The sequence below is a fragment of the Monodelphis domestica genome, chromosome 3, assembly GCF_027887165.1.
Source record: "Monodelphis domestica isolate mMonDom1 chromosome 3, mMonDom1.pri, whole genome shotgun sequence".
NCBI lineage: Eukaryota > Metazoa > Chordata > Mammalia > Didelphimorphia > Didelphidae > Monodelphis > Monodelphis domestica.
In genome coordinates, this window is record NC_077229.1 from 422,490,456 (window position 1) to 422,503,612 (window position 13,157).

Genomic DNA, 13,157 nt, shown 5'->3' on the forward strand with positions numbered 1-13,157 from the left:
TTTTTAAATATAAAGTAACTTGAATAGGAGGGAACTAATAGTTGAGGAATTCATAAGAAAGAATGTAGGACTTCCCCAAAATCCATATATAGTAATTGAAGGTTAGATTGGACTTAGAACCAGGACCAAAAAGAAGCTCACTTATTCACCAGTGTCTCTAGAGAAACAATCAAAAAGGTTTGTGGAATAAAAGGGCTCCACGGTAAGATTTTTAACTGTAACATTACAAGCTCTGCAAAATGAGCAGAACCAAGAGAACACTGTACTCAAAGATGGATACATTGCAGCACAATCAAATGTAATGGACTTCTCTACCAGTAGCAATGAAATGATGCAGGAAAATCCTGAGGGACTCATGACAAAGAACACTATCCACATCCAGAAAAAGAATTGTAAGAGTAGAAATGAAGGGGGAAAAAACCAAAAACATGATTGATCATGTGGTTCGATGGGGATATGATTGGGGATATTGACTTTAAATGATCATTCTACTGGAAATATTAATTATATGGAAATTGTTTTTGAACAATGATACATATAAAACCCAGTGGAATTCCTTGTTAGTTATGTGAGGGTGTGTGTGAGGAGGGGAGGGAAAGAACATGAATCATGGAATCATGGAAAAAATACTCTAAATTAATTTTTAGAAAATTACAAGTTGTGGGTGAAATTTTTTTATACTTGAAACATCAATATATTGATCACCATTCTTGTCAACAATTTTTGGTGCTGTTTTTTTATCTTTGGGGGCTAAACCTTTTTTTTTTTTAAATCTTGATACAATGAGAAAATTTTAAAAAAAGGTGGAGCATGAGTTGTATCTTCGTTAAAAGGGAAAAAATAAGCTTAGCAAAACTAAGCAATGCCATGAAAAGATTCTGACATCATATATGTTGTGTACTCATAGTATCTATCCCACCTTTCCAAAAAAGGCAGGGAGATGCATTTTCTTTACTCTTTTCTAGGGCCAAGCTTGATAATTATAATTTCAGATCATTTGGTTTCATTTTTAAAATATTCTTCCCATTCACATATTCGTAGTCTCTAGACATCTTGTTTTCATGATATTTTTTACTTCACACTGCATCACTTAACATGTCTGCCAATACTTCTCTAAATCTTTCATAATCACAATTTCTTGGTGGCAGCAAATATTCACGTATGACAATTTGTTTCATCATTCTCTATTCAACAAGAATCAAAATTGTTTCCAGTTCTATGTTATCATAAAAACACATGCTATGAATATTTTTAATGGAATATATGCCTACAAGTGAACTCTCTGAACCAAAGAATCTGAATGTTTTAGAGACTTTCTTAGCATAACTCCAAATTGATTTCTGAAATAGTTGAACCATTTTAGAGCTTCGCCAATTGTATATTAATGTACCAGCATTCTTTTGACTTTTAACTGATTACTTTCGTTTCTCATTATCTTTGCCATTTTTAGGGGTGTGAATTAAAACCTCAGTTATTTAATAACTGATTTTGAGTAATTTTTCATAAGACTATAAATAGTTTGGAGTCCTTTCAAATATGCTTGTTATTTTAAAAAACTAGAAAAAATAATAAAATTCATCTGGAAAAATGAAAGATCAAGAATATCAAGGGAACTAATAAAAAAAATGATTGATGGGGCCCAATAATACCAGATCTTAAACTGTATTATAAACAATCTGGTACTGGCTAAGAGATAGAAGGATTTATCAATGGAATAGACTAGGGGTAATAAACATAGGAATCTTATATTTGAAAAACCCAAAGATCCCAGCTTTTGTGATAAGAACCCGCTATTTGACACTGCTGGGAAAATTGGAAAACAGTATGGCAAAAATTAGGTTTAGATCAATTATCTCAGAACCTATATCAAGATAAGTTCAAAATCAGTATATGATTTAATCATAGTGATATCATAAGTAAATTAGGAAAATATGGTATAGTATATTTGTCAAGATCTACAGGGAAGGAAAGAATTTAAGACCAAGTAAGAAATAAAGGACATTACAAGATGTAAAACGAACTAATTATATTAAATTTAAAAGGTTTTGTACAAACACCAATGCAACCAAAATTAGAAGGGAAACAACAAACTGGGAAATGAATTTTTATAACAAAATTCTCTGACAAAGATCTAATTTCATTAATATAAAAAGTCAAATTTATGAGAAATCAAACAATTCCCCAATTAATAAATAGTCAAGGGATATGAATAGGTAGTTTTCATATGAAGAAATCAAAACTATCAATGATCATATGAAAAAAATATTCTAAATCCCTCCTGATTTGAGAACGGCAAATCAACACAACTCAGAAGTACTACCTTACATCTAACATATTGGCCAATATGACAGCAATGGAAAATAATAAATGTTGGAGGGGATATGGCAAAATTGGGGCACTAATACATTGCTGGTGGAGTTGTGGATTGATCCAACCATTCTGGAAGGCAATTTGGAATTATGCCCAAAGGGCTTTAAAAGAATGCATGTCCTTTGATACAGCAATACTACGACTAGGTTTATATAAAAAGATTTATAGCTGCGCTTTTTGTGGTGGCAAAAAATTTGAAAATGAAGGGGTGTTCCTCAATTTGGGAATGGCTGAACAAATTGTGGTATATGATGGTGATGGAATACTACTGCACTATAAGGAATGATGAACTGCTTTGATTTCTATAAGAACTGGAAATAACTACATGAACTGATGTGGAGTGAAATAAGCAGAACCAGGAGAACATTATACACAGTAACTGAAACATTGTGGGACAATCAAATGTGATTGGACTCTGCTACTAAAAGCAATGCAATGATCCAGGACCACACTGAATGATTTGTGAGAAAGAATGTTATCCTCAGCTAGAGAAAGAATTGTGTGAGTAGAAATCCAGAAGAAAACACATGATTTATCACTTGTTTATGTGGGCATGCAATTTGAGGTTTTGGTTTTAAACAATTACTTTATTACAAAAAAAAAGTAATATGCAAATAGGATTTGAATGATAATATATGTATAACCCAGTGAAATTACATGCCAATTCCAGGAAGGGGGGGGGGGGGGTGGAGTGAAGAGGGGAGAAAGACAACAAGAATCACGTAATCATGGAGGAATCGGACACTTATTACAGGTAACTATGCAAAGTTATTTTTCCCCCAACCAAAACCTTCTCATAATCATTTTACAAAATTTTGTTTCTGCAAAAGTGTACACATACATGAAATGAAAGTTATCATTTATTTTTTTGTGGCCTCTTCTCTCATTTACTTAAGAATTTTTCCCCTAGCCACAGATATGAAAGACATCAGGATCTCTTCTAATAAACTTTATGGTGTGATCTTTAATATATAGTTTATTTTTCCATTTTATATAGTTACACTGTTGACTTAAATCTATTTTCTACCAAATTGCTTGCTAGTTTTCCTATTAGTTCTTGACAAATAAGGAATTCTACCCCAATTAATTTATGTTCTTGGATTAACGGAGTAATGGTTGACTGAGTTCAAATGTTTCTAGACTAGATTATTACATGGACTAACTTTTCTATTTTTTAAACTAGTACCAAATATTTTTGATGATAATAGCTTTATAGCATAATCTGAGATCTGGGATGTCAAATAATAAACATTTATTAAGTATCTACTATGTGTCTGGCACTGTGCTAATAAGGACACAAGAACACAATAAAAAGCAAAAGACAGTACTTGCCCTGAAGAAGCTCACCATTTGAGGTGGGACAGTTTGTTCAAGGGCATGATGATGTCCTATACCCATTTTAGAAATGATAAGATGGCTGCCTGAAGGACGCTCATTAAATGTCCTCTTAGTAACGAGAGGAAGGGGTCCACTGGCAGAGGGTTCTAGGAAGTGATGTGATCTTGCAAGATAATGATTTTCTGGTGAACATGATAAAGTCTAGGAAAGCATCCTGGTGAGAGTGAACTGCTATTTGCCTTTATTCCTACTCTTCTTATTATTTCTCTTGATATTTCTATCCTTTTGTGCCTCCAGTGAATTCTGAAATTTGTTTCATATAGCTCATGAAAATTAGCTTCTGGTAGTTTAATAGGTATAGTATCAAATCCATAAATTAAGGTATTATCATCACTTTTACTAGCAGGACCCAATCATGAACCAAAGAATATCTCATGAATTAAGTTGTTCCTTATCTCATTAAAGGGTGTTTGATAATTGTATTTATATAAGATTTAAGTGTACTCTGGTAAAGAGATTCAGAGATGTCATTTTGAATGGTACTTTTCTTGCCATTAAACTTTTTTTGCATTGTTATTACTGTAAAGAAATGTTTCTAATTTGGGGTAATTTATTTTGTATTCTGTTACTTTACTGATGCTATTATTTTAATAACTTTCATTAATGATTTCTTAAATTTTTAAGCAAACTATGATTTCACCAACAAATAGGAATATTTTCCTCCATTTTCTCAATGTTTATGCTTTCATTTCTTCCTCTTCTTATTGTTATTGCTAGTATTTATATAACTGAATCAAATAATAGTGGGGAAAGATTATCTTTTCTTTACTCATATTTGTGGAAACTTTCTGTATCCCATTTCAAATAATTTTAGCATTTCAGTTTAGCCATTTATTTCACCCTTAACTTCTGTCTGAATATCAATTCTAAGTTAGAAGAGTGGCAAAGGCTAGGCAACTGGGGGTAAGTGACTTGTTCAGGTCACATAACTAGGAAGTGTCTGAGGCCATTGCAATTAATTTTTTTTTTGCCATTAAATTTTTTTTTAAAAATATAATGCTGTGTTTCCCCAGTAAAATGTATGCTTCTAAGATATACGGTCCCCTTAGAAAAATACAGTATCATCCAGAATTTTGAATGTAAGGCATAATTAGCATTGTTTTATTCTTGCCTAGTGTACAACATAGCAAATCATACATTGTAAATGCTTAAAAATGTTTAATAAATTGAACTGTTTAACAAAGAGATTTTGTTTTTTCAAAGAAATGTTGCTCTTTTTAAAAAGAGGAAGCATGGCATGAGGGCTAATATTAATAATATGGAAGAGCTAGCTACCCCTGACATTAACTAAATGAAGAATTTAAGTACTGTATTGTGGACCTTAGTATATTCATTTGTAAAATGGAAATTATAATGCTTCCCCTCAACAGATTGTTGTGAGGCTCAAACAGTTATATAAAGTGCTTTGCAAATTTTAAAGGTCTATGCAATTGTAAGTTAAATAGGGTTATTATTATGTAGATTTAAAAGGGTCTAAAAATCAAATCTAAAGCTTATTTAATATCTGATAATTTATTGAAAAAATTTTTAGTTTAATATATTTCTCTTAAAATAGGATATCATTCATAAATATATAAGTCATTATCACACTTGTGTCTTTATGCATCTGCATTCTTTAGGCCCCATTTTCCTCAGCAATAAAAAAAATAACCTGTCCTGGCAATGAAAAGTTAAGATTTTGTAGCTTTGGGGATGTAAGGGACTGAATAAGGGTTTGGATACAAAGTCATATGATTTCAAGTTTTAAGAGAATAATGAATTAGCCCATGGTTAGACAAAGAAAGGGGCCTGAATGATAGCTCAAAGCAAAGGAATAACTTGTTTGACAGCAGATCTAGTCAGGGAGTCTGTGCCCTCCTGGATATCTATAAAGTTTAACATTTAATCACAGAGTGGGGAATAGAAATGACAAATTTGTGGGGTCTAAAAGACCAGATGCTTTGCTAACAACAAACTAATATGAAGCAAATAACAGAAAATATTTAAAAATTTAAATATTTAAATATTTAAGAAAGTATATTGAGGGCAAAGATGACAACTTAATAGCTGTGAAAGCCTGAAGCCACTATGAATATCCTTCCAAACCAATCTTTAAAAGGCACTTCAAATGGGCAGAAATCAAAGCAGAAGGACTGAGGGGACTCTGCCACTGCACATAATGTGAAATGTAGGCAGAGAGAGTGGATTTCCACAATATATGTATCATGCAACCTAGGTAAAATCTTGTGTTGTATCCTGCAACCTATGGACACCCCTTGGTTTTCAAATCCCTGCATGAGATGGACCCTAGAAAATCGCTGATGTATGCCATTGCATTCTATCACTTAAGATCTCTCTGTAAAACATTGCCTGTTACCATGTAAACATTGCCTATTGCCACATGAATGTAAAGTTTGGGTAGAAAAACTAGACTGTATCACCCTCCCCACCCCCCAATAAATGAGGGTATAATTTTCAATAAAATGCCTTGCTTTCAAATCCACAAGCCTAAATCTCCTGACCCCAAAGCGTACATATCATTCTTCTTACATGCCTTCAAGGACACTGTTGTCAGATGGGTCCTGACAAGCTTCTACACTGAAGGACAACAAGGCTTGGAATATGATATTTCAGAAAGCAAGAAAACTGAGTATAGAACCACGAATCATCTACCCATAAAAAATGACTATATATTTTAGGAGGAAGAGATGGTCATTTAATAAAACGGAAGATTTCCAAGAATTCCTGAAGAAAAGACTTAAACAGAAAATCTGGTGTCCAAATACAAATTTCAAGAGAACCATAGAAATGTAAATGAGAAAAAGAAAAAAAAACTTAAGGGCTTCAACATCAAATTGTTTATATTCCTATATGAAAAGATGATGTTTGTAACACTTAAAAATTGTCATCATTATCATAGTAGTTAGAAGAAGTATACACAGAGGGTGTGATATTAACCTATTTAGGATGACATATAAAAAAAACTAGGGTTAATAAAAAAAGGAATGTACTAAAAGAAATAGGAAGGAAGAAGTAAAATAAAGAAGCACATGGGGAGGGGTAAAAACTATTACAAGGAGGAGAGGATGAGGGTGGTAAAAGACAATACTTAAACCTTACTCTCATTGGAATTTATTTAGAGAGGGAAGAACAAGCCAGATTTATTGGGGTATAGAATCCTATCTTACCCTACAGAGAAGTAGAAGGGGAACAAGAAAAGGGTGTGAGGGGAGGGGAGTAACATAAGAGAGGGAAAAGGGGGGTGAGTTATTAAAATATCCTTAGAGAAGGTGGAGGGGAATAAGAAGGGAGTAGGTGGGAAAGGGAGTAAAATAAGGAAGGGGGAAGAGGGGAGTGATTAAAAACAAAACACTGGTGTGGAGGGAAAGAGCAAAAGAAGAAAGGGCATGATTAAAAAGAAAAAAATCAAGATGGAGGGGAATATACAGACTGTAATCATAACTGTGAATGTGAATGGGATAAAGTAACCCATAAAATGGAAGAGGATAGCAGAGTGGATTAAAAACCCAAATCCTACCATATCATGTATACAAGAAACACATTTGAGGCAGGTAAACACTCATAGAATAAAGGAAGCGGCTGGAAGAGAATCTATTTAGCTTCAATTCAACTGAGAAAAAGAAGGAAGGAGTAGCAATCATGATCTCAGACAAAGCTAAAGCAAAAAATAGATTTGATTAAAAGAGATACAGAAAGTAATTGCTTCTTGATAAAAGGCAGTATAGACAATGAAGAAATATAAATATTCAACATATATGCACCAAATAGAACAGCATCCAGATTTTTGAAGAAGAAACTAAAGGAACTCAAGGTGGAAATAGACAGTAAAACTATATAATAGTGAGGGACCTCAACATTCTCCAATAAACTAGGTAAATCAAATAAAGAAATAAAGAAAATAAGAAAGGGGAAGTGAATGAAATTTTAGAAAAATTAAGAGTTAACATATATGGAGAAAATTGAATATGGATAAAAAGGAATATACCTTCTTTTCAGCAGCACATGATACATATATAAAGATTGACATGTATTAGTACATAAAAACATCACAACCAAATGAAGACAAGCATAAAAAATAAATGAAACTTTTTCAGATAATAATGCAATGAAAATTATAATCAACAAGGGTTGATGGAGAGGCAAATTAAATATTAATTGGAAACTGATTCTTCAAAACTGGTGAGTCAAAGAACAAATCATAGAAACAATCATTGATTTCACTGAAGAGAATGACAATAAGGACACAGAATATCAAAAATTGTGATATAGCCAAAGCAGTACTAGGGGGGAAATTTATGTATTTGAGTGCTAATACAAACAAAATAAGAGAAAAAGGAGATGAATGAATTGGGCATACAACTAAAAAAACTAGAAAAAGAATGAATTAAAAATCCCTAGTTTGAGAATAAATTGGAAATCTTTTTTTTATTCAAAAATTGTTATTAAATTAATTAATTTAGAGTATTTTTCCATGATTACATGATTCATGTTCTTTTCCTCCCCTCCTCATACATCCCCTCACATATAACCAACGAGGAATTCCACTGGGTTTTTATGTGTCATTGATCAAGACCTATTTCCATATTATTAATATTTACATTAGGGTGATCACTTGAAGTCTACATCCCCAACCATATCCCCATTGACCCATGAGATCAAGCAGTTGTTTTTCTTCTGTGTTTCTACTTCCACAGTTCTTTCTCTGGATGTGAATAGCGTTCTTTCTCATAATTCCCTCAGAATTATCCTGGATTACTGCAGTGCTGTTAGTAGAGAAGTCCCTTATATTCAATTGTACCACCAGTCTCTGTATATAAGGTTCTCCTGGCTCTGCTCCTTTCACTCTACATCAATTCCCAGAGGTAGTTCCAGTTCACATGTGTAAGAGAGAAAAATCAGATCCAGTATGCAAAAGACCAACCCAAGCAGGGGAAGGGCCAAGGAAGACCCAAGATGGAGGATTCAAAGCAGTTACTTCATTTCTTCTTGAGAGTCCTCCAGGAGTGAATGGTCTGAGAGGAAGCCTCTGAAACAGAGAGCCTCTCTGAACATTTATCATATTCCAGTGAACCCCAAATTCCTCTGGTTTCAGCAGAAGAAAATAAAAGTAGATTTGGGACTTTGTAGAAAGCCATCTACTAAAGAAGATTTACTCTATGCCCCAAATTGTCCTTGAACTTCATTGTACAATTAGATTATATTAGGAAGGACACCCTCAACAACTGATCAAAAGAGGGTTAGGCAGACAGCCTGAACCCTCAGGATTTGGGGGGAAGGTCAGTTGTTAGTTCATAGGGATTCCCACTTCCTACTTTCTTCATTCAACCACCCCATTATTCTCCCTGTCTTGTATGTACCCTAGAATAAAGAGTTATCCTTTTAGATTAGGTCTGCTTCTAACATCACTGTAGGGAACTGAAGCTGTGGGGGGAATTATATTCTTCTCCCTAAAGAGAGGAGCTAGCACCAAACCAAGTTGAAGAATGACTTGGGTCTAAAAGGGAGAAAGGTGGTAATTGGGAAATTGGGAAATGCAGGGACAGGAAAATCACTCTGCCTTTCAACAACAGCCAGTATCAAGGAGGAAGGCAGTGGGTAAATTCTCTAGGATCCACTCCTTCAGTTCTTAACCTCCATATTCAACCTAATCTCTAAAGGGGCATAGTCTATCCCCCTAAAAGACAGTTTCTGTTACTTTCCCCAAGGGGAGGAGAGAGAAGGATCACTCTCTTCCCTCTCTCCATTTCTTTAGCTCGTTCACACACCTCTCTTTCTAATTCCCCATTATAAGGGTAAGTGACCTCATTCTGGTCCTATATTACACATGAAATTCCTCCAGTTCATTATTTCTTTCAGCACAATAGCATTCCATCACCAACAGATAACACAATTTTTTCAGTCATTCCCCAATTGAAGGGCAACCCCTCATTTTCCAATTTTTTGCCAACACAGAGTGCAGCTATAAATATTTTTGTAAAAGTCTTTTTCCTTATGATCTCTTTGGGATATAAACCCATCAGTGGTATGGCTGAATCAAAGGGCAGACAGAATTTTAGTGCCCTTTGGGCAAAGTTCCAAATTGTCATCCAGAATGGTTGGATCAATTCACAACTCCACCAGCAATGCATTAATGTCCCAATTTTGTCACATTCCCTCCAACATTTATTACTTTTCTTTGCTGTCATTTTAATCAATCTGCTAGGTGTGAGGTGGTATCAGAGTTGCTATTCTCTAATTATAAGAGATTTAGAACACTTTTTCATGTGTTCATTGGTAGTTTTGATTTCTCTATCTGAAAATTGCCTATTCATTTTCCTTGCCCATTTATCAATTGGAGAATGGCTTGCTTTTTGTACAATTGATTTAGCTCTTTATAAATTTGAGTAATTAGATCTTTGTCAGAGGTTTTTGTTATAAAGATTTTTTCACAATTTGCTACTTTTTTTTTTTTGAAAAATTTCTTTAATTAGAAATTTAGAATATTTTTCCTTGGTTACAAAAATCATGTTCTTCCCCTCCCCCACCTCCTCCCATAGTTGACCTGTAATTTCACTGGGTTTTACATATGTCCTTGATCAAAACCTATTTCCATATTATTGATGTTTGCACTAGGGTGATCATTTAGAACAGGGGTCCCCAAACTTTTTACACAGGGGGCCAGTTCACTGTCCTTCAGACTGCTGGAAGGCTGGACTATAAAACAACAACAACCAAAAAAAAAACCATGAAAAAATCCCTATGCTCACTGCATATATCTTATTTTAAAGTATTAAAAAAATGGGAACAAATACAATATTTAAAATAAAGAACAAGTAAATTTAAATTTAAAAACTGACCAATATTTCAATGGGAACTATGGGTCTGCTTTTAGCTAATGAGATGGTGCTGAGCCTGTGTCACTATATACCACTATCTGGGACAGCGTTGGCTGTAGCACTGGCTGTGATGGGCCTGTCACACCTTGCACAGGCCCATCACCACCACCACTATACTGGGCAGCAATATACACAGTGCGAAATCCCCTCCCCCAGATTGCAGCTCACCATGCAGACGTGTTCCATAGTGCAGCCACATAATCCTTTGTCCAGTGCCTCGTTCTCATTCAGTTATTCTCAGAACAAGGAGCAATGCAAAGGATTATGTCATCAGAAGTAGTACTTTACATGAGCAACGCTGCACTTTGATGTGTCACCACATACAGTGCTCCTTCTCACTGACCACCAATGAAAGAGGTGCCCCTGCCAGAAGTGTGGTGGGGACCAGATAAATGGCCTCAGGGGGCCACATGTGGCCCATAGGCCGCAGTTTGGGGACCCCTGATTTAGAGTCTATATCCCCAAATCATATACCCATCGACCTATGTGATCAAGCAGTTGTTTTTCTTCTGTGTTTCTACTCCCACAGTTTTTCCTCAGAATGTAGATGGTGTTCTTTCTCATAAATCCCTCCAAATTGTTCTGGATCACTGCACTGCAACTATTAGAGAAGTCCATTACATTCAATTGTACCACCTTGTATCAGTCTCTGTGTACAATGTTCTCCTGGTTCTGCGCCTTTCAATCTGCATCTCTTCCTGGAGGTTGTTCCAGTTCACAAGGAATTCCTCCAGGTCATTATTCCTTTGGGCACAATAGTATTCCATCACCAACATATACCAAAATTTGTCCAGTCATTCCCCAATTAGAGGGCATATACTCATTCACCAAATTTTTGTCACCACAAAGAGTGCAGCTATAAATATTTTAGTACAAGTATTTTTCCTTGTTATTTCTTTGGGGCACAAACCCAGCAGTAGTATGACTAGATCAAAAGGCAGGCAGGCTTTTATCACCTTTTGGGCATAGTTCCAAATTGCCCTCCAGAATGGTTGGATCAATTCACAACTCCACCAGCAATGCATTAATATTCCAATTTTTCCACATCCCCTCCAACATTTATTACTTTTCTTTGCTGTCTTGTTAGCCAATCTGCTAGGTGTAAGGTGGTACGGTACCTCAAGAGTTGTTTTGATTTGCATTTCTCAGAATATAAAAGACTTAAGAACACTTTTCATCAGCTTATTGATAGTTTTGATTTCTCTATCTGAAAATTGTCTGTTCATGTCCCTTGCTCATATATCAATTGGGGAATGGCTTGATTTTTTTGTACAATTGATTTAGCTCTTTATAAATTTGAGTAATTAGACCTTTGTCAGAGGCTTTTGTTATGAAGATTTTTTCCCCCAATTTGTTGCTTCTCTTCTTATTTTGGTTGCATTGGGTTTTTTTGTACAAAACCTTTTTAATTTAATGTATTCAAAATTATTTATTTTACATTTTGTATTTTTTTCTATCTCTTGCTTGGTCTTAAAATCTTTCCTTTCTCAAAGATCTGACAAGTATACAATTTTGTGTTCATCTAATTTAATTATAGTTTCCTTCTTTATATTCAAGTCATTCACCCATTCTGAATTTATCTTAGTGTAGGATATGAGATGTTGATCTAAACCCAATTTCTCCCATACTGTTTTCCAATTTTCCCAGGAGCTTTTGTCAAATAGTGGATTTCTGTCCCAAAAGCTGGGCTCTTTGAGTTTATCATATCCTGTCTTGCTGAGCTTATTTATCCCAAGTCTATTCTACTGATTAAATTGGAAATATTAAAAATTAAAGAAGAAATTAATAAAATTGAAAGTTAAAGAACTATTGAACTAATAAATAAGACTAGGAGAAGATTCTATGAAAAAAAATAAAATAAAGTATTGATTAATTTGATTTTTTAAAAAAGAAGAAAATAAAATTACCAGTATCAGAAACAAGAAGGGTTATCTAATTTCCAATGAAGAGGAAATTAAGGCAATTATTAAGAGCTATTTTGTCCAATTATGAGTCAATAAATATGACAATTTCGGTGAAATGGATGAATATTTACAAAAATACAAATTGCCTAGATTAACAAAAGAGGAAAAAGAATATTTGAATACTTGTATCTCAGAAAAAGAAATTGAACAAGTCATCAATGAACTCCCCAGGAAAGAATTTCCAGGGCCAGATGTATTCACAAGTGAATTCTATCAAAAATTTAAAGAAAAATTAATTCTTTTATGACACAAATGTGGTACTCTTACCTAAGCTAGGAAGATCAAAAACAGAGAAAGAAAAGTATAGACCAATCTCCTTAATGAATAGAGATGCTAAAATCTTAAATACTAGCAAAGAGACTATAGCAAGTTATTGACAAGGATTATTTACTATGACTAAATGGAATTTATAACAAAATCATCAGAATAATTGACAATATCAATAATAAAACTAATAGAAATCACATGATTATCTAAACAGATGCAGAAAAAACCTTTGACAAAATACAGCACCCATTCCTACTGAAAACACTAAGAAGCACAGGAAAAA

At 34.1% G+C, this 13,157-nt stretch overlaps 1 protein-coding gene across 15 annotated transcripts in view; it reads right to left on the bottom strand.

Annotated features, from left to right (window-relative positions):
- Positions 1 to 13,157, bottom strand: part of DYM (dymeclin) — a 617,255-nt gene that overhangs the window by 306,943 nt on the left and 297,155 nt on the right. The window lies entirely within an intron of this gene.